Below are 19,478 nucleotides of genomic sequence, written 5' to 3' on the forward strand. Positions count from 1 at the left end.
TTACTTTAAAGCACATACAGCAAGACAATACATTTCCAAGGGTTCAAATCATTTATCTGACCTTTAAATTAATTTAAAATAAGTTTTCTGATAGTGCAGTTACAAAGAGAAAACTAAAAATCCCTATGTATGCAGAATTTAAGAAATAGACTTCTATGAATAAAGAAGATATGGTACATATATGAAATAATGCCATTTGCAGCAGCATGGATGGACCTAGAGATTATCATACTAAGTCAAGTAAGTCAGAAAGAGAAAGACAAATACCATATGATATCACTTATATGTGGAATCTAAAATATGACACAAATGAACTTATCTACGAAACAGAAACAGACTCACAAACATAGAGAACAGACTTGTGGTTGCCAAGGTGGAAGGAGGTAAGGGAGAGATGGATTGGGAGTTTTGGATTAGCAGATGCAAACTATCAATATTATATATAGAATGGATAAACAACAAGGTCCTACTGTATAGCACAGGGAACTATATTCAATATCCTGTATAAACCATAATGGAAAAGAATATGAAAAGAATGTATATATATGTATAAATGAGTCACTCTGCTGTACAGCAGAAATTAACACAACATTGTAAATCAAATATAGTTGAATAAAAAAAAAATAAGACTTCTAAAACACCCATAGCCCAGCGAAAGAAGAAATCACAATGAAAATTTTAAAATTCTTTGAACAGTAATATCAAAATCTATGGGATACAGTTTAACTCTGCCTATATTAAAGTTATAGCCTTATATGCATATATTAGAAAAAAAGAAAAGTTAAAAATTAAAGAGGTATCTATTTCAGGAAACTAGATAGAGAACAACAAAATAAACTCAAGGAGAAAAAGGAAAATAAACAGTAAATAAACATTAGAAAAAAGAGGACCAAAGCCAAAATGTAGCTCTTTGAAAAGACTAATAAAAGATTTTAAACTCTGGCAAAATTGGTAAGAGAAAAAGAATTTACAAATAACCAAAGGCAGGAATGAAAACGGGACATCACTAAAAATCTGGTAGACATGAAAAGGATAAGAGGCTACTATGAACAACTTTGTGTCAATAAATCTGAAATTTTATACAAAGTGGAGAAATTTCTACAAAAATCCAAGTAATTAATACTGTCAAAAAATAAGATTAATCTTATAAATTGAATCTATAAATAAAAACTTTACAAAGAGAAAACTGGAAGTCTACATGATTTCACTAGTAAACAAGAAGAGATAACACACAAATTCTTCCACAGAATTAAAAATAAGGGCTACTCTCCAACTCATTCTTAGAGGCCAGCATAAGCTCGATACCAAAACATAAGGACATTAAAAGGAAAGTCTATTATAGGACAATTTTAGTCATAAACAGGGGTGTAAAATTCTAAACAACATACTATAAATCAAATCAAGCAATATATAAGGAGAATTACATCATGACTAAGTTGGATTTATTGCACTAGTATAATGATTTAACATTCAGAAATTCACTCATTGTAAAATGTCATAACAATAAAATTAAAAAGTCTCATGCACACCTCAATACATGCAGTAAAGGAATTTCATAAAATTCAATATTAAATCACAATTACAACTCTTAGAAAACCAGGAATAGAAGGGAACATATTTAATATCATCAAGCATCTATAAAAATTCTATAGCAAACATCATACTTAGTGGTAAAAGGCTGAAAGCTTTCCCTTTGAGACTGGGAACATGCCAAGAATGATCCCTATCACCACTTCCTTTCAACATAGCATTGAAGGTTCTAGCTAGCGTAAGAAAAAGAATTAAAAGGCAGAAGGATTATGAAAGAACAAATGAAACTATCATTATTCATGAACAGTATGACTGTAGAGGGAGGAAATCCAAAGGAATGCACAGAAAAATTGTTAGAATAAGTGGAAAAATACCAAAATCAATTGTATTTTTATTTAACAAGCAAAAAAGAGAAAACTAAAAGAGAATACAAAACTAAAAACTAAAAGATAATACAAAAAATTTTAAATAACATTTATAATTGAATTAAAATTATTAAAATCCTAGTAACAATTCAAAAGATGTGTAAGATATCTATATACAAAACTATAAAACAATTTTGAGAGGAACTAATGATCTACATGAATGGAGAGATATATCATGTTCACGGATGGGAACAATCAATATTGTAAAAATATCAATTCTCCCTAAAGTGATCTCTAAATTCAATGCAATCTCAATAAAAATCCCAAGACAATTTTTGTGAAGCTGATTCTATAATGTATATGGCAATACTGTATACAGAGCCAAGAAGAGTCAAAATGCTATTGAAGAAGGAGGTAGGATGACTTGTTCTAGCAGATATTTTTAGAAAGCTATAGTAATTAAAATAGTGGTGTTGGTACAAAGTCAAAATAGAGAGCCTAGAAAGAGAGCCACACATATATAGACTCTTGATTGATCACAAAAGGGGAACTTCAGAGCAGTATGGAAAGGATGCTTTTTTAAATAAACAGTGCTGGAAAAACTGGATACCCATGTGGAAACATAAAGACCACTCCCTACACTATACCACATACAAAAATTTTTTCCAGGTGGATTATATATCTAAATATGAAAGGCAAAACAATAAAGCTTTTAGAAGATAATAAAGATTATCTTTATAACTTCAGGTAGTAAAAAACTTCTTAAACATGACCCTAAAACTACTAGTCTAAAGGAAACGACTGGTAAGGTAGCCTACATTACAATTAAGAACATCCTGTTCATCAAAAGACACCTTTAAGAGTGGAAGAAGAAAGCTTCAACAGAAGTAACCAATAAAGTGTATGTATCCAGAATTCATAAAGAACTCCTACAGATCAGAGAAAGACAGACAACCCAATTAGAAAAATGGGTAAGAGTTCTGAACAGGTCCTTCACAAAAGAGCATATCCAAACTGCCAACATACTTACAAAAAGGTGCTTAAGCACATTAGAGTCACAACACAGAAATTTAAAATAAGGCCCCAATGATACATCCACTAAAATGGTTAAAATTAAAGAATCTGGCAATGTAAGTGCTGGGGAGGAAGTGGAGCAATTGGAAACTCTCATACACTGCTAGTAAAGTACAACCATTTTGGAAAAAAAGTTTGGCATTATGTACTCAGGTTGAAGATATATATATCCTGTGACTCAGTAATTCCACTCCTATATAACCCCCACAAAAATACATCCATGTGTCCATCCAAACTATAGGTAACAGAATGTTCATAGCAACATTATTCATAATTCCCCCAAACACAAGCCAAATGTCCATCAATACTAGAATGGATAAACTGTGGTATACATATAGACTGGAATACTATACAGTGACATATATGAGCTACAATGAAACACAATAATATGGATAAGTCTTACACACATAAGGTTGAGTGAAATAAGTCAGATATAAAATAATACCTATTATATGATTCCATTTATATAAAACTCAAAAACAGACAAAACAAAACTATAGTGCTCAGGGATACATACTTTAGTGGGAAAACAACAAAGAAAACAGAGTAACTCAAGTTATTGCTTACCTTTGGGGGAGAGAAAGGATTGCGACTGGAAAGAGAAAGAGAAGAGCTTCTGGGGGTGCTGGCAATGTTCTATTTCTTGACCTGAGGTTGGTATGTGGATGTTTACTTCATAATTCATTAAGATGCAGATGTATGTTTCTGTGCTTTTTTTTTTTAATGTGTTGTATGTATTTCTCAACAAGTAAGAGCTCCTCTTCAAAGTTAACTATTTATGCAAATATACTACTATCTTTTGAATAGAATGGGACAATAAACTGACAGATTTCTGAGTTGATTTTGGGAAGAAGAAAGGAAGACATGCTGTCTCAGAAACAGAAACTGCTGAGCTAGCCCAAATGGTAAGGTGAAAGTAGAAGGTAGTTCTAAGGGCATTCAGACTGACTCTTCCAAGCTCACGCCCTCTAAAACATGCAACAGGATGAATAGTAGGAGGATGAAAAGACTGCTATTCCACTTTTAGTTCTGAGGGCAAGAAGTAAAGAATATGTTAAGAAAAAGGCCCTCAAAACAAAAGGTCAGTCTGCAAATTTAATAGAGGATAACTACGGAAAAGATAGCATTATGGAATGGACGCAGAGAACAGGGTTTGGAATCAACACAGTGTTAAAGTCCATTATGACTGGTCAGAATTACGTTATAAATTCCAAGACAGCTTCTCATTACATATCATTGTGACGATTTTAATGAAGCCAAATGAACAACTAAAACTTAATGTGATATAAAAGCCTCAGGGAGCTGGAAAAATCTGAGCTTACTCCTAGTATTCACTTCCCAGTATTCAATAAAAGAGCTGCCTTTGTTCGGCATTCATACCATCACCTGGCCGCCTAAAGTACTTCACTACGGGTTAGCTAAGAATTACTTAACAGAGCTGAAGAAAATCAAACTCCACAGGTCTGATCTCTCTTAAGATAGCATTAAATAAAGATTAAGGAAAAGCTGGAACCCCTACAGCCCAGAGTTCTCTTACAAGGTCAGAGAAAGTAAATTTTAAAGTTAATTACATAGAGCTTTTAGAAACATGGGAAAATGCTAATACTGTGTTAAAAACTGGACATAAACTGGTATACCATAGGTTCTTTTAAAATCTGCAAATATATAAAGGTATTTCCTGAGTGGAATAATATCCTTTATTCTCCATACTTTTCCATAGTAAGCATAATTTAGTTTCTTTAAATGGGATTTCTTTTTTTATAGCAACATTCACTATATATTCTTTCAGTGGTTTTATCCATAATTGTTTTTCTACCATCACTGCAAAGGTCAACAGAGTAAAAAAGGCAAATATTTTCTTCACATTATGATAAAAATATTTGACCTTGTGGACTCCCTGGAAAGAGTCAGCAGTTAACACTTTGAGAAGTGGTTTGTAGTATCCTTTGTTCATTTTTCACTAGGTCTTTCTCCTATTTATTTGTAGGGGCTTCTCCTCATTAACTAGGGAAAATCAGACTTTGTGATATGAGTTGTAAATATTTTCTTACTTCCCTTTTGCCTTGCTTATGGTCATTTCTGTCATGCATTAATACTTGATAACTATGCCAATGAACCTATGAACTTTTCTTTTAATGGTTTTATATAATAGAAATACCTCCTCTACTCCAAGATCACAGTATATTTTTTATCATAATAGGGATTTTATTGGTTTTGATTGATCACATAGTTCATGAACAATGTGTACCCAATTGTTAATATAAGTACTGAAAAACCTATAAAGCCATATTGTAATCCTTTTCTGAACAGTTATGCCAGTGACTTTCCAGCTTAAACCCTATAGACAAATTATTCCTAAAATCAAGATTTCAACTACAATTATTTTCAAATGTTGATGAGTGTTAGGTCTAAAGTCCCACTTATCCACGATTTAATATACACAATATTTAAATTTCCAACCTCTCATTAACAAAGTTACTAGGAAAAACTGGATTACCACTACCAAAGACATCACAGATAACACAGTTATGACAGAGAGCCAAGATCAAGAAGCAATTTAAGACATTACTATGCTTTTGGAGAGTTAACTATTTTCAGTTTGTAAAGAAAAATAAAGTAGCACTGATTTCACCCTTTCAAAATGGGAGAAAAACATATGTTAAAAAACATATTTGTAACTGAACTCAGAAACAGAGAGTAGATCGGTGGTTGCCAGGGGCCGGGGTGTGGGGGAAATGGGTGATAGTGGTCAAAGGGTACAAATTTCCAGTTACAAGATGAATAAATTCTGGGGATGTAATGTACAGCACACTGACTGCAGTTAACAATGCTGTATTATATGCTTAAAGGTTGCTAAGAGAGTAGATCTTAAATGTTGTTACCACCAAAAAAAAAAAAAAGAAATAAGTAACTATATGAAGTAATGGATGTGTTAAGTAACCTTACTGTGGTAATCATTTCATTTTATATATAATCATCACATTGTACACCTTAAATTTACACAATATTATATATCAACTATATCTCAATGTATATAATCTCAATATATATACTAGGAGAAAAAGAAAACCCAAAACACATGTTTTTAGAGATCTAAAAAAGTCACATTTAAAAAATTGATTAAAAAAATTCTACTGGATTGTACAAGAAGTACAATACAGGGCCCACTGACTTGATAAATTATATTAATGTAATCACACTTGGCTTCAGTTTCTCTGTTATCTTAAGGTGTTTTTAGTTTCTTTATTAGCTACTTCAGTCTGTTTTCCTTTTGCTCCCCTTTCCCCTTTTGTTCCTATTTTTTTCCTTAAAGATTTATCCTTTTCTGCCTCCTGTTACGTATTGGTTTCAACTTTTGTAGGAAAGGTGTATCTGGTAACCTTCTTCATCGCCTCTTGGGCTCTTCCATAACTGCCCTTACAGCTGAATTAAACTTCTTCTTGGATGTTTTGGCAATGTGAAGGTGAAGAGGTGGAATGCTTTTGTGCCTGCAGGATACAGGGCAGTAAACAGCTCTGCAAAGCTAGGTTGCCTGAGCTGTAAGACATCCCTCTGTATCTGCAGGTTCTGCATTCTTGGATTCAACCAACTGCAGAATGAAAATATTTGAAAAAAATTTCCCTAAAATTCCAAAAAACAAAACTTGAATTTGCCACCATGCACTAACAACTATTTACATAGCATTACATAACAACTATTTACATTTACATTGAATTAGGTATGGTAAGTAATCTAGGGATGATTTAAAGTATGCAGGACACCTATCCTTCTCAAACTATTCCCAAAAACTGAAGAGGAAGAAATGCTTCTGAACTCTTTCTATGAGGTCAGCATCACCCTGATGTCAAAACCAAAGACACCACAAAAAAAAGATAATTACAGGCCAATGTCACTGATGAACACAGACATAGAAGTCCTTAACAAAACACTAGCAAACCAAATTCAACAATACATTATAAGGATCATACCATGATCAAGTAGGATTTATCCCAGGGATGCAGGATGGTTCAACACCCACAAATCAATCAATGTGATACACCACATTAACAAACTGAAGAATAAAAATTATGATCATCTCAACAGATGCAGAAAGAACTTTGACAAAATTCAACATCCATTTATGATAAAAACTCTCAACAAAGTGGGTATAGAGAACAAACCTCAACATAATAAACGCCATTTATGACAAACCTAACATCACACTCAATGGTGAAAAGCTGAAAGCATTTCCTCTAAGATCAGAAACAAAGATGCCCACTCTCATCACTTTTATTTAACATAGTATTGGAAGTCCTAGCCACAGTAATCAGACAAGAAAAATAAAAGGAATACAAATTGCAAAGGAGGAAGTAAAACTGTCACTGTTTGCAGATGACATGATACCATACATATAAAAAAAATCCTAAAGATACCACTGAAAAAATATGAGAATAAATTAATTGACTAAAGTTTCAGGATACAAAATTAATATACAGAAATCTGATGTGTTTCTATACACTAAAAATGAACTATCAGAAAGAGGAATTAAGAAAACAATTCTATTTACAACTGCATCAAAAAGAAGAAAATACCTAGGAATAAATCTAACCAAGGAGATAAAAGACCTGTACTTGGAAAACTAAAAGACACCAATGAAAGAAACTGAAGATGATACAAACAAATGGAAAGATATACCATGTTCATGGATTGGAAGAATTAATACTGTTAAAATCACAAATACTATCCAAGGCAATCTACAGATTAAATGTAATCTCTATCAAAACACCAATGGCATTTTTCACAGAACTAGAACAAATAATTCCAAAATGTGTATGGAAACACAGAAGACTCCAAATAGCCAAACCAATCTTGAGAAAGAACAACAAAACTAGAGGTATCACATGCCCTGATTTCAAAATATACTGCAAAGCTACAGTAATCAAAACAGTATGGTACTGGAACAAAAACAGACACATAGATCACTGGAACAGAAACCAGAGTGTCCAGAAATAAACCCATGCTTATATGGTTAATTAATCTACAACAAAGGAGGCAAGAATATACAAGGGGAAAAGACAGCTTCTTCAACAAATGGTGTTGGGACAACTGAACAGCTACATGCAAAAGAATCAAACTGGGTTACTTTCTCATACCATATACAAAAATAAACACAAAATGCATTAAAGACTTAAATGTAAGACTTGAAACCATAAAACTCCTAGAAGAAAACACAGGCAGTATGCTCTTTGACACTGGTGTTAGCAGTATTTTTTTGGCTATGTCTCCTTAGTCAAGCGAAAAAAAAGCAAAAATAAACAAATGGGACTACATCAAACTAAAAAGCTTCTGCACAGTGAAGGAAGTTATCAACAAAATGAAAAGGCAGCCTACTGAACAGGAAAAGATATTTGCAAATGATATATCTAACAAGGGGTTAATATCCAAAAATATACAAAGAACTCATACAACTCAACTTCAAAATGACAAACAACCTAATTAAAAAATGAGCAGAGCACCTCAATAGACATTTTTCCAAAGACAACATACAGATGGCCAACAGACACATGAAAAGATGTTCAACATCACTATCATCAAGGAAATGCAAATCAAAACCACAATGAGATATCAACTCACACCTGTCAGAATGGCTATTATCAAAAAGATAGCAGGTAAGTGTTGGTGAGGATGTGGAGAAAAGGGAACTCCTGTGCACTGTTGGTGGGAATGTAAATTGGTACATGGAAGATTGTATGAAGGATCCTCAAAAAATTAAAAATAGAACTATCATATGATCTAACAATTCCACTCCTGGATATTTATCCAGATAAAACAAAAACACTAATTTGAAAAGATATACACACCCCTATGTTCACTGCAGCATTATTTACAATAGCCCACATATGAAAGCAACCTAAGTATTCAATGATAGATGACTGGATAAAGAAGATGAAGTATATATTATATGTATGCATGTATGTGTATACACACATACATACACAATGGAATATTAATCATAAAAAAAGAATGAAATCCTGTCATTAGCAACAACATGGATGGACCTAGATTATGCTACGTGAAATACGTCAAACACAGAAAGACAAGTAATGCATGATTTCACTTATATGTGGAATCTAAACAAACAAACAAACATAACAAAACAGAAACAGATTAATAGATACAAAGAACAAACTGGTGGTTGCCAAAGAGAAGGGGGTTAGGGGGATGAGTTAAATAGGTGAGGGAGATTAAAAGGTACAAACTTCCAGTTATAAAGTAAATAAGTCATGTGGATGTAATATACAGCATAGGGAATATAGCCAATAATATTGTAATAACTTTCTATGGTGAGAGATGGTAATCAGACTTATTGTGGTGATCATTTTGTAATGTATAAAAATATCAAATCAGTATACTGTACACTTGAATATTGTAAATCAATTATACTTCAAATAAAAAATAAAGTATAATGGGAGGATGTGTGTAGGTTATATGCAAATACTATTCCATTTTTTTTTAAACAGGAACTTTATTTTGTTTGTTTATTTTTGGCTGTGTTGGGTCTTCATTGCTGCGTGGGCTTTCTCTAGTTGAAACAAGTGGGGGCTACTCTTCGTTGTGGTTCACAGGCTTCTCATTGCAGTGGCTTCTCTTGTTGTGGAGCACAGGCTCTCGGCATGTGGGCTTCGGTAGTTGTGGCACATGGGCTCAGTAGCTGTGGCTCATGGGCTCTAGAGCTCAGGCTCAATAGCTGTGGTGCATGGGCTTAGTTGCTCCGCGGCATGTGGGATCTTCCCAGATCAGGGCTTGAACCTGTGTCCCCTGCACTGGCAGGCGGATCCTTAACCACTGCGCCACCAGGGAAGCCCCTTGCCATTTTACATAATGAACTTGAGCATCCTAGAAATTTGGTATCTGTGGGGGCGGGGGTTCTGAAACCCCTATCATAGTATTCCCTGTGGATACTGAGAGATGACTATACTCCTAGCACTTTTATTTTTAAATTTTTAGTCTTTGATTAATTTAGATCAAAATTTTTCTTGTTTTCTCTCCACATGACTATCCTTTCTTCCTTCACCATTTATTGAATAGTATACCTCTGAAATGTCACTCACTTTAATGTTTATGATCCTTTCTTTTTCTTTTTTAAGGATTTTCTTAGTTTTCCTGCTTCCTTATTTTCTTATTATCAATTTTAGTAGCATCTTGTCAAGGTCCCCCCAAATATTCTTTTGTTGTTTTTATTGACATCACATCTGTTGGTAAAATGTTACAAAACTCTTTCCTTGTCTATGAGAATTTGATCTTTGGTCCATGTTCTAGCTCAGGACCCTGGAAACCTGATAAAGGTAGCATGTAAATGATGTTACTAGACAACATTGTCTCTGGCAAAAATTACCCTGATTGGCATCTGAAGAAGGAATGATAAATTATAAATATCTAGTTGGAACCTATATATTTAGACTCTTTGAGTGTGGAGTCTGCTGTAATTAGACATATCCCTTGCAGGGACCCTGGAAACCATGTCTGGAATTTTATGAAAGATACTGACTCCTGTGGAGGCATGAAACTTCTAAGGCAGAACAGATCTGCAACCACTAAATGTGGACCTCTTTTTCCTTGCACTTGAGCTGTGACTTGAGAGACTAAAGATATAGCTAACACCCTGATGGTGGCGTGGCAGCATGACTCGCTACAACGACTCTGGCATAAAAGGAAGACCTTATGTTGTCTGCTGGCATGCTGTGCTTCCTGTCCCATATTCTTCTACATGATTCTGATGCCAAGTGTAGCTCACGGTAGTCTTATGAGTCTGAAAGTTTAGGTGAGTCTCAACAGATCCTCTCTCCATCCTACTGGGTGTCAGAACAATAAATGAATAGATGAATTTAGGAAGAACTGACATCTTTATATATTCAGTCTTCCTTTCCAAATGCATTTATTTGTTCAAATCTTCTTTTGTAATTCTTGGGGTTTAAGACTCTCTCTGTATAAATCTTCCACATTTCTTGTTCTACACTTCTTAAGTATATTCTTTGGTATTTTATGTTGCTGTTTTGAGTGCATGCTAATAAAAATGGGCATTTTTCTTCCATTAATATCATCCAATGGGTAGTACATATCAAAGTTACCAATGGTACTCAGATACCCTATAATTTAAATTATTTTTTAGTTGATTTTCTTGAGTTTTGCATATATACAATCATAATGAAAATAGTGATAATTCTACTTCTTATAAGTTTTATACCTCTGATTCCTTTTTATTACCTAATTGCATTAGATAGTACCTCCAGATGAAGGGCAAATAACAGTGAGGATAATGGACATTCTTGCCTTTTCCCAGTTTTAATTAGAAAGCTTCCAATGTTTCTCCATTAAGCAAGATACTGGTTTGGGGGATATACAGATATATTTTATCATGCTAAGGAATTATAGATATATCCCTATTTTAATAAGAATTTTAAAAAATAATACCTGTATAATTATATCAAATGCCCCTTAAATATCTATGAGGATAATATTATATTTTTCCTACAGATCAATTAACATGGTGAATTATGCTAATCGAATCATTCTTGCATTCCTGGGTTAAATCACACTTAGTCAAAGTTTATGTTTATGGGCCACTGAGCTATGCTTGCTAATATTTTAACTTGGGATTTGGGGATTAATATTCACAGATGAGGCAGTTCTGAATTTATATATCAAGTGTTTTATTGATATACACATATGTGTATATATATGTGTGTAAATATATATATATCTCAGTGTATCAAGTCCTGTTCTATGGCTTTACAAGTATAAACTCACTTAATCCTGTGAGTCTGGTACTATTAACTCCAGTTTATACATGAGAAAACTGAGGCATGGAGATTAAATGACTTGTCCATGTCACAATAACTAGTAATCTGGTGCTAGGATTTAAACACAAAAGTTTAGTCCAGAGCCCATCCTGTACTCTGCTGCCTTTAATACTTTCGTGTAAAATTTTTGTTAGTTTTTCTTTTTTGGGCAGGGTGTTAAAAAGTACCAATGTTACACTCTTTTCATAAAAAAAGACCTTTTCCCTCTCAGCTCTGGAACAGATTAAATTGTATTGTTATGTTTTTAAAGGGTTGGTAAAATTCCTCTGTGAAACTTTATGTCCAGTGTTTTTAAAAGAGGAAACTCTTAGACAATCTTTGATGGCCTCTCAAGGCCTAAAAAGATCAAATCCAAACTACTAATCCTGGAATTTAAGAACCCAAAAACTTATTTGCTAATTCATTATATCTTATCACTCTTCCCTTCCTTCATTCTTACCAAGAAATCTTACATTCTAGCCATTGAAGTTTATTCAGTGTTCTCAGGTATTAAGTCACCTAGCTCTCTATGCTTCCCTACAGCTTTCTGAACAGACAAGATGAGATTTAGTAAACTGAACTACAACTATTTATACCTTTGCTTACTAGACTGTTAATTTATCTAAAGAAGAGATCTTGTCATTTCTATACCTCCAGCACCTAGCACAAGTGCCTAAAACACAACAGAACTACTACATTTTTGTTGAAAAAATGAATGAGAAAAAATGAAAATGAATCAATAAGTGGGGCTAGGAAGACAGGTCTCATCTGCAGAAGAGAATGGGAAGGAAAAAAAGATGTGTCTAAAGTATAGTCTAAAATGAGAAGTACCTCTGAAGAAACATAGATGGAAGGTAGTCTCATTTTTATTTAGTAAAACTGTAAGTTTAAAAATATTAAATGGATTTACAATACTGAATTGAATTCATGTTTTAACTCTACAAAAATCTTCCTAAAATAATAAAAAAAGGGCTTCCCTGGTGGCACAGTGGTTGAGAGTCCGCCTGCCAATGCAGGGGACACGGGTTCATGCCCTGGTCTGGGAAGATCCCACATGCTGCGAAGTGGCTGGGCCCGTGAGCCATGGCCACTGAGCCTGCGCGTCCAGAGCCTGTGCTCCGCAACGGGAGAGGCCACAACAGTGAGAGGCCCACGTACCGCAAAAATAAATAAATAATAATAAAAGAAACATAAAACTATGAATACCATAGGACTGTCATAACTTCACTACATATACATAAGGAAAAAGTTCAAGGGAAATATAAGTATTCTAAAATATTAATAGAAAATTGTGATTTTCTTCCTGCTTTTTGCACTTTACCCTACTGTTCAAATTTTTCCACAATGAGCATGAAACAAGTATGTAAATGTGTCTTTTATGTAGAAACACAAGATCTTAGATTTATCAAATGCCTAATTTTAAAAGATATTATATACTGTAAGAGAAAGAAATAATTCCAGTCATTTGAAAATGATAAATATAAAATAGTTTATCTTTCAAGTTCTGTGAGAAAACAGCTTCTTTAAAAGCACTGAGTACATCATTATACAAAAAGAGCTAGTATTAAGTTTCAAATCTGAATTTTTTAAAAAAGGAGATAAAAGAGTGAAATGAAAATACTTAACAATCGATTTTTAGGCTACAACTGATAGATCTAGCAGCAAAAATTGCATAGGGAGCTACCATCATTTATTCTTGTCTAGTATTCTGTACTTTTTACTCTCTAAACTCTCAACCCACCTGGCTCACTCACTCTGCTGTTTGTAAATCTTCACCTTCTCTTCTCTCACATATAATCCTCTCAGCCCAAGATCACAGAATCCTTATATTTCCTTACTTCCTAACTTCTGCCTTTTATTCCCCCAAACCTAATTTTCAGGCCTCTTGAAGAGCGTCACATCCCCTTGCCAGATATTACTGTAGTTCTTCCACTCCTATGGAATTCTATCTACAAGAATTCCCTGCATAACTTTTCTTCCCATTTGTCCACATCTGACAGAGATGATTTCAAGGTTTCAAAAGAGATGCTTCTTTCACAATTCACAAAAAAGAGCACAAATACTGTTCTCCTTTTGCCTACTCTCCCAAAGAGGTCCTGTGCCTAATCCTCCTCATCATTGGCGCTGCATGTTTCCTGCATGTGGATCTTCAAGTAATGCCTCTTGCTTACCATCATGATCTTTGAAAGAGGGTTCCGGAGGAATAGAAAAAGCAAGGGTCTTCTGTTGTGGTGTTATCAAAGAGAACACTACACGTTCTTATTACAAGAAAAAATTATTAACTGTATGTGGTGATGAATGTTAGCTAAGCTTATTATGATAATCACTTCACAATATATACATATATCAAATCGTTGTGCTATACCTAAAACTAAGAATGTTATATGTCAATTATATCTTAAAAAAAAAAAAGATTAATACTACAAAAATACTTTCTGGTCAGTACCAGAAACAGTTAAGGACACTTCTATATTCTCAGAAAATCTTCATTCTCTGGGTCTGATTCTTATTATGTCAAATCACCTGAATGTGAACAGTAGACTTAGACAGCATGCACTAACATAAGGAAATGACAGGACCCTTTGCTAGAATCAAGTCCACACTTGGAATATCTTTTTCCTTTGGAGCTCTTCAAAGCTGCCACATTTCAACTGATTCTTAACTTTCCAATTATTAATACTTAACTTCTGGAAGGGCATTTCTCGCTTCTTTTGGTGTTGTCAGTTGCATAGCTTACCCCTACAGATCCACAATGATACAGGATTGCAGGTATGCAAATTTCTAACAGAGACATGCAGGTAAATTCTTCAATAAGCCTAGATGACGCAAAATTTATAAGTACTGTCAACCACTATGAGCGCCGCAAGAAAATCCTGAAAAGACTTAGAGCAATTTTAAAATTCCAAACTGAGTACATAAAATAGCAACTGATACTATTTTTAAAAATTAGAATGTTGTTTTTAAAATGCTTTTTTTAGAACCCCTGTTCAACTAGACTCATTATGAAGAAAGCACTCCACAGTTAAAGTTTTGGAAGTACTGCACATTATATGCTAAAATTTGTTTGGCTATGAAAACCTTTGTGTGTAACATCTTTCAAGAGGATAATTTGTGAGGGTTCTATAGATTAGTAAACTTTATTTCAAATTATGTTCTTCATATTACATTATCTTAAATAATACTAAATCAATACTTATGCTTAGAATTATAACAAAAATAAGCTACAAAAAAAACCCATTTGTTATATAAGAGGCATAACTGGATGGACTGTGAGCATATCATATTCCGAAATCCTACTCTGGGAATAGCCTAGAGTCAAAGATTATGCTCCATAAATCTAATTCCGTGGAAAGTACATGGTAGCAGAAACATATTTCCAAAATGACATGATCAGGATTCAACCTATTATAGTGATGGCAAATATGATTACTTACAAGTCAAGAGTCTCCTAACTGATATATGGCTGCCAGTCTTGCCCATCTCTAATCCATTCTTCTTAGAATGCTACCAGCTATTTTTCGAAAAGAAATGATGGTGACATTCCCCTACTTCAAAACCTTTCCATAGCTCCCAAGTGCTTCAAAACGGGAAAATTCAAAAAAATTTTTTTTTTTTTTGTGGTACACGGGCCTCTCACTGTTGTGGCCTCTCCCATTGCGGAGCACAGGCTCCGGACGCACAGGCTCAGCGGCCACAGCTCACGGGCCCAGCCGCTCCGCGGCATGTGGGATCTTCCCAGACCGGGGCACGAACCCGTGTCCCCTGCATCGGCAGGCGGACTCTCAACCACTGTGCCACCAGGGAAGCCCCAAAATTCTTAATGCTGCACATCTGGTTCCAGTCTTCCTTTCCAAACTCTTCTGCCACTTCCACACCACCTGACCAGCTCCAGCTACACAAGGCAGTCATTATTCACAGATATCTGTTTCGTGCTTCTTTGCCTCTGGAATTGTCGTCCCCCTGTCTTCTCACCATTTGTTAAATTACTACTCATCTTTCAACACCCAACCCAAATGACTTTTCACATTGGCAATAATATAACATACTTTTCGAAAATGCATTTCACTCTTCATTTCAGCAAAGTCACCATTGTATTTAATTAAGGAACAGCAATTTTTTTCATCTATGAAGACCTGAATACTATTGACTTTGATTAGTTTATTTGTAGTGAATATCCTAAAACTCACTGCTCTCTCCTAGATTCAATTCTTAGATTCAATCCCTTAGATGCTGAATGAATACCAAATACGTCCTAGACACGGTCTTGCTCTTAAGTCTGGGACTAACACCTTTTCTACAGCTAGAGATGCATATGCAATAGGATGTTAAGTGGGATTTTTCCTCTTGTTCCAAACCTGTGGCTAAGATCCAAAGCTGAGGATAATTAAGCAGCCCTTCTAGCTTTAAGGAGCCAAGAGTAGTTGGTACCAGCTTCTCCTCTCAGGGCTTACTGAGAGTTTCATTTTTTTAAATCAATACTGTGATCAATATTCTAACACCTTTCCCTCAATGTAAATCTAAAAAGGCTAAAAAGAAAGGGGGGTTATTGGAATTTCAGGGAAACATAGAGTTTATGAAAAGAGGGTATTCCCTCCCCTCTTACAGGAAAACGGCAGTGTCATCACTGAATCCAGAAGGTAAGAATCAAGGTTTGAGTTCACCTAAAAGAAAGGGAAACTGGTATTTCATTCCGTTTGGTTGTCTGTATAGGCAAAAGACTTACTGATTTGCAACTCTGTTATATGCACAGGGGAAAAGAGAAGTGGGGAAAGAGTGTGGTGGGAAGAGTCAGATAGAGAGGTAGGCAAGACTTACCCACCTTGAGTTCTTGGGAACCAAGAGGTATGAAAAATGTAACCTTTCCCCCAGTGTGCTTGTAGGCCCTAGAACTGGCCATGGGAGGTAGATCTGATTGGGTAACGTCTTGAGGCAAAAAAAAGACATACATATCAGAGTCACACAGTATGAATGCCATCCGTCAGGTTTAGCCAGAAGGTGTAACCAAAGCAAGGGACTGCCAATGCCTATAGCCTTCTGCTCACTGTCAGCAGGGTCAATTGGAGATACCACTTATCTTCATTTAGCCTACTGACAATGAATTTGAATAGTAGTGCTGAACAACCAAGAATATTGTCACCTCAATACTGGCATATCACGTAGAATTCTGCCTCTCCTATATCACTTCTCTCAGTTTCAACACCAGAGGAAGAAACAGCACAAGAAAGAGGGCAGGCAGGGACTTCCTTGGTGGTGCAGTGGTTAAGAATCTGCCTGCCAAGGCAGGGGACACAGGTTCGACCCTGGGCCGGGAAGATCCCACATGCCATGGAGCAACTAAGCCCGTGCACCACAACTACTAAGCCTGTGCTCTAGAGCCCGTGAGCCACAACTACTGAGCCTGTGCTCTGGAGCCTGTGAGCCACAACTACTGAGCCCACGTGCCACAACTACTGAATGAAGCCTGCGTGCCTAGAGCCTGTACTCTGCAACAAAGACAAGCCACCACAATGAGAAGCCTGCGCACCACAACAAAGAGTAGTCCCCACTCACCACAACTAGAGAAAGCCCACATGCAGCAATGAAGACCCAATGCAGCCAAAATATAAATAAATAAATAAATAATTTAAAAGAACAAAAACAAAAAAAACAACTCTTGGAGTCAGGTATGTTCTGGAATTTCAAAATTAAAAAAAAAAAAAACAAGGAAAAAAAGAGGGAGGGCAGAAGTGTGTGACAAAAAGAACCTACTCACTCACCCCCAAAGCTTTCAGCCCCAGATTAAGGTCTAGTCTATCCTGGAAGAAAGTGATGAGTACTGGATCAAGTCTGTGGCTGATGTTATAATATGAAGATATAATATGAAGAGAACTAAGTCTTAAATACCGGACTAAGACTAGAGCATTTAAAAATTATGGAATAGTCAAAAGATGCTGTTAAGGTAGTTGATATCCAGGAGAAAAGGGGATTTTGACATGGTAGAGTTGGAAGGCAGTTACTAGATAAAAAGCAAAACCGACTGACATTTATATCCCAGCAAATTGACATCTTTAATGAACTGGTTACACATAGATGGATAGTCTTTGCAATTAGTTTCCATATATATTGGTGTTCCATCTCTCCATTCTTTTTTTTATATGAAATCCTGGTATGAGATCTATTATACTATTATTATTTAAGTCTAGAACCAGTCCATCAATTTGCTCACTACTACTTGTAGCACTGTCTAAAAAATGCTGAGTAGATAACAGTCATACTTCTACGTCTAGGAAGACACCATTAAAGTCACCGATAGAAATGGGCAAATAAGCATTTCTAATGATGGAGGATGCTAAAAACAGTAATAGGTTTTTATGTAATAAAGGAAGAGACTGATGAGAACAAAGCTCACAGAGCAGAAATTTATTTGATACCTTAATGCTTTCAATGTTCACCTTTCAATGATCCAACCAAAGAAGAAATCCACAAAGAGGCTTATTTGACAAAGAGGAAAAACCAGTATATTATAAATGGACATTGTTCAACTGCATGACACAGAGGAAAGAAAATAAAGGTTCTAAAGAGAGAGAGTAAGAGAAAAGCAAGTGAAGGCTGATCAGGAAGTGGGACCTGAATTGGGGCTGCACATGGAGGGTGGACAGGCATGGATGATAGACAGAGCAGAACAACTCCTGGATGGATGAGAGACAATAATGTAAAGTGGCTGTGACACATTGCAATATTAATACATACCGAGACTGAATTGCGGGTAATGCTCATAAATCTAACTGCAATTAGTACAGGTTTCTGGATTAGGAAGGACATGAAAAGGAAAGCAGAAGGTTAGAATGTACATGTCATTGCCCCATTAAAGAGGTTTAATCTTTCAATGGAATGAATATATCTGTCTTCTGCAGCATCAGCAAAAAAGCACAGCTTGTCTACCTGCTTTGAAAAGTAGCCTTATAGTAAAAGGTCTCTTCCTGTCTTCCCTGGATGGGCACTGCTAACTTGGGCCTCTCAGAACTGAGTTCTTAAAAATTCGTACTACAGAAAGGGTTTGTTTTGTTTTTTTTGCGATACGTGGGCCTCTCACTGTTGTGGCCTCTTCCGTTGCGGAGCACAGGCTCCGGACGCGCAGGCCCAGTGGCCATGGCTCATGGGCCCAGCCGCTCCGCGGCATGTGGGATCTTCCTGGACCGGGGCAGGAACATCGTGTCCCCTGCATCGGCAGGCGGACTCTCAACCACTGCGCCACCAGGGAAGCCCAGGGTTTCACCTTTAAATGGGGTTTCTGTTTTCACTTCCTGGAGAAAAGATTCATAACGTGTTCTGTGATGAGCTTTATTTAATACCTTTACTGACTGGAGAAATTCTGTGTTTATGTTTGTTTTTAGAGAACACCCTTCATTAACTTAATCTACAGACATTTGTTGTGCACTTGTCCTGTGCCAGGCAGTTTAATAGTAAAGGAAGAAATGGAGTTACTTTAATGCTAACCTGAGTATAAACTACCAAGTATAGCGGAAGTATTGCTGGGCCTCTGCAAAACCATGGGCACAATGATGGGGAAGCCTGTTTCTCTTTAGAGATTTACTGGGGATCTGATTGGGTGTTCACTAATACAGTTTTGTTTTACAATTCAGGGGAAGGGTAGTAAATGGGCAATAATTAAACTTTAATGCAACAATAGGTTTCCAGTTATCTAGACCCT

At 35.6% G+C, this 19,478-nt stretch overlaps 1 protein-coding gene across 4 annotated transcripts in view; it reads right to left on the reverse strand.

Annotated features, from left to right (window-relative positions):
• Positions 1 to 19,478, reverse strand: part of MYO9A (myosin IXA) — a 271,921-nt gene that overhangs the window by 11,131 nt on the left and 241,312 nt on the right. The gene's annotated exons all lie outside the window — the stretch shown is intronic.

Source organism: Monodon monoceros, unplaced genomic scaffold, assembly GCF_005190385.1.
Source record: "Monodon monoceros isolate NGI ecotype Baffin Bay Population unplaced genomic scaffold, NGI_Narwhal_1 Super_Scaffold_21, whole genome shotgun sequence".
Lineage (NCBI taxonomy): Eukaryota > Metazoa > Chordata > Mammalia > Artiodactyla > Monodontidae > Monodon > Monodon monoceros.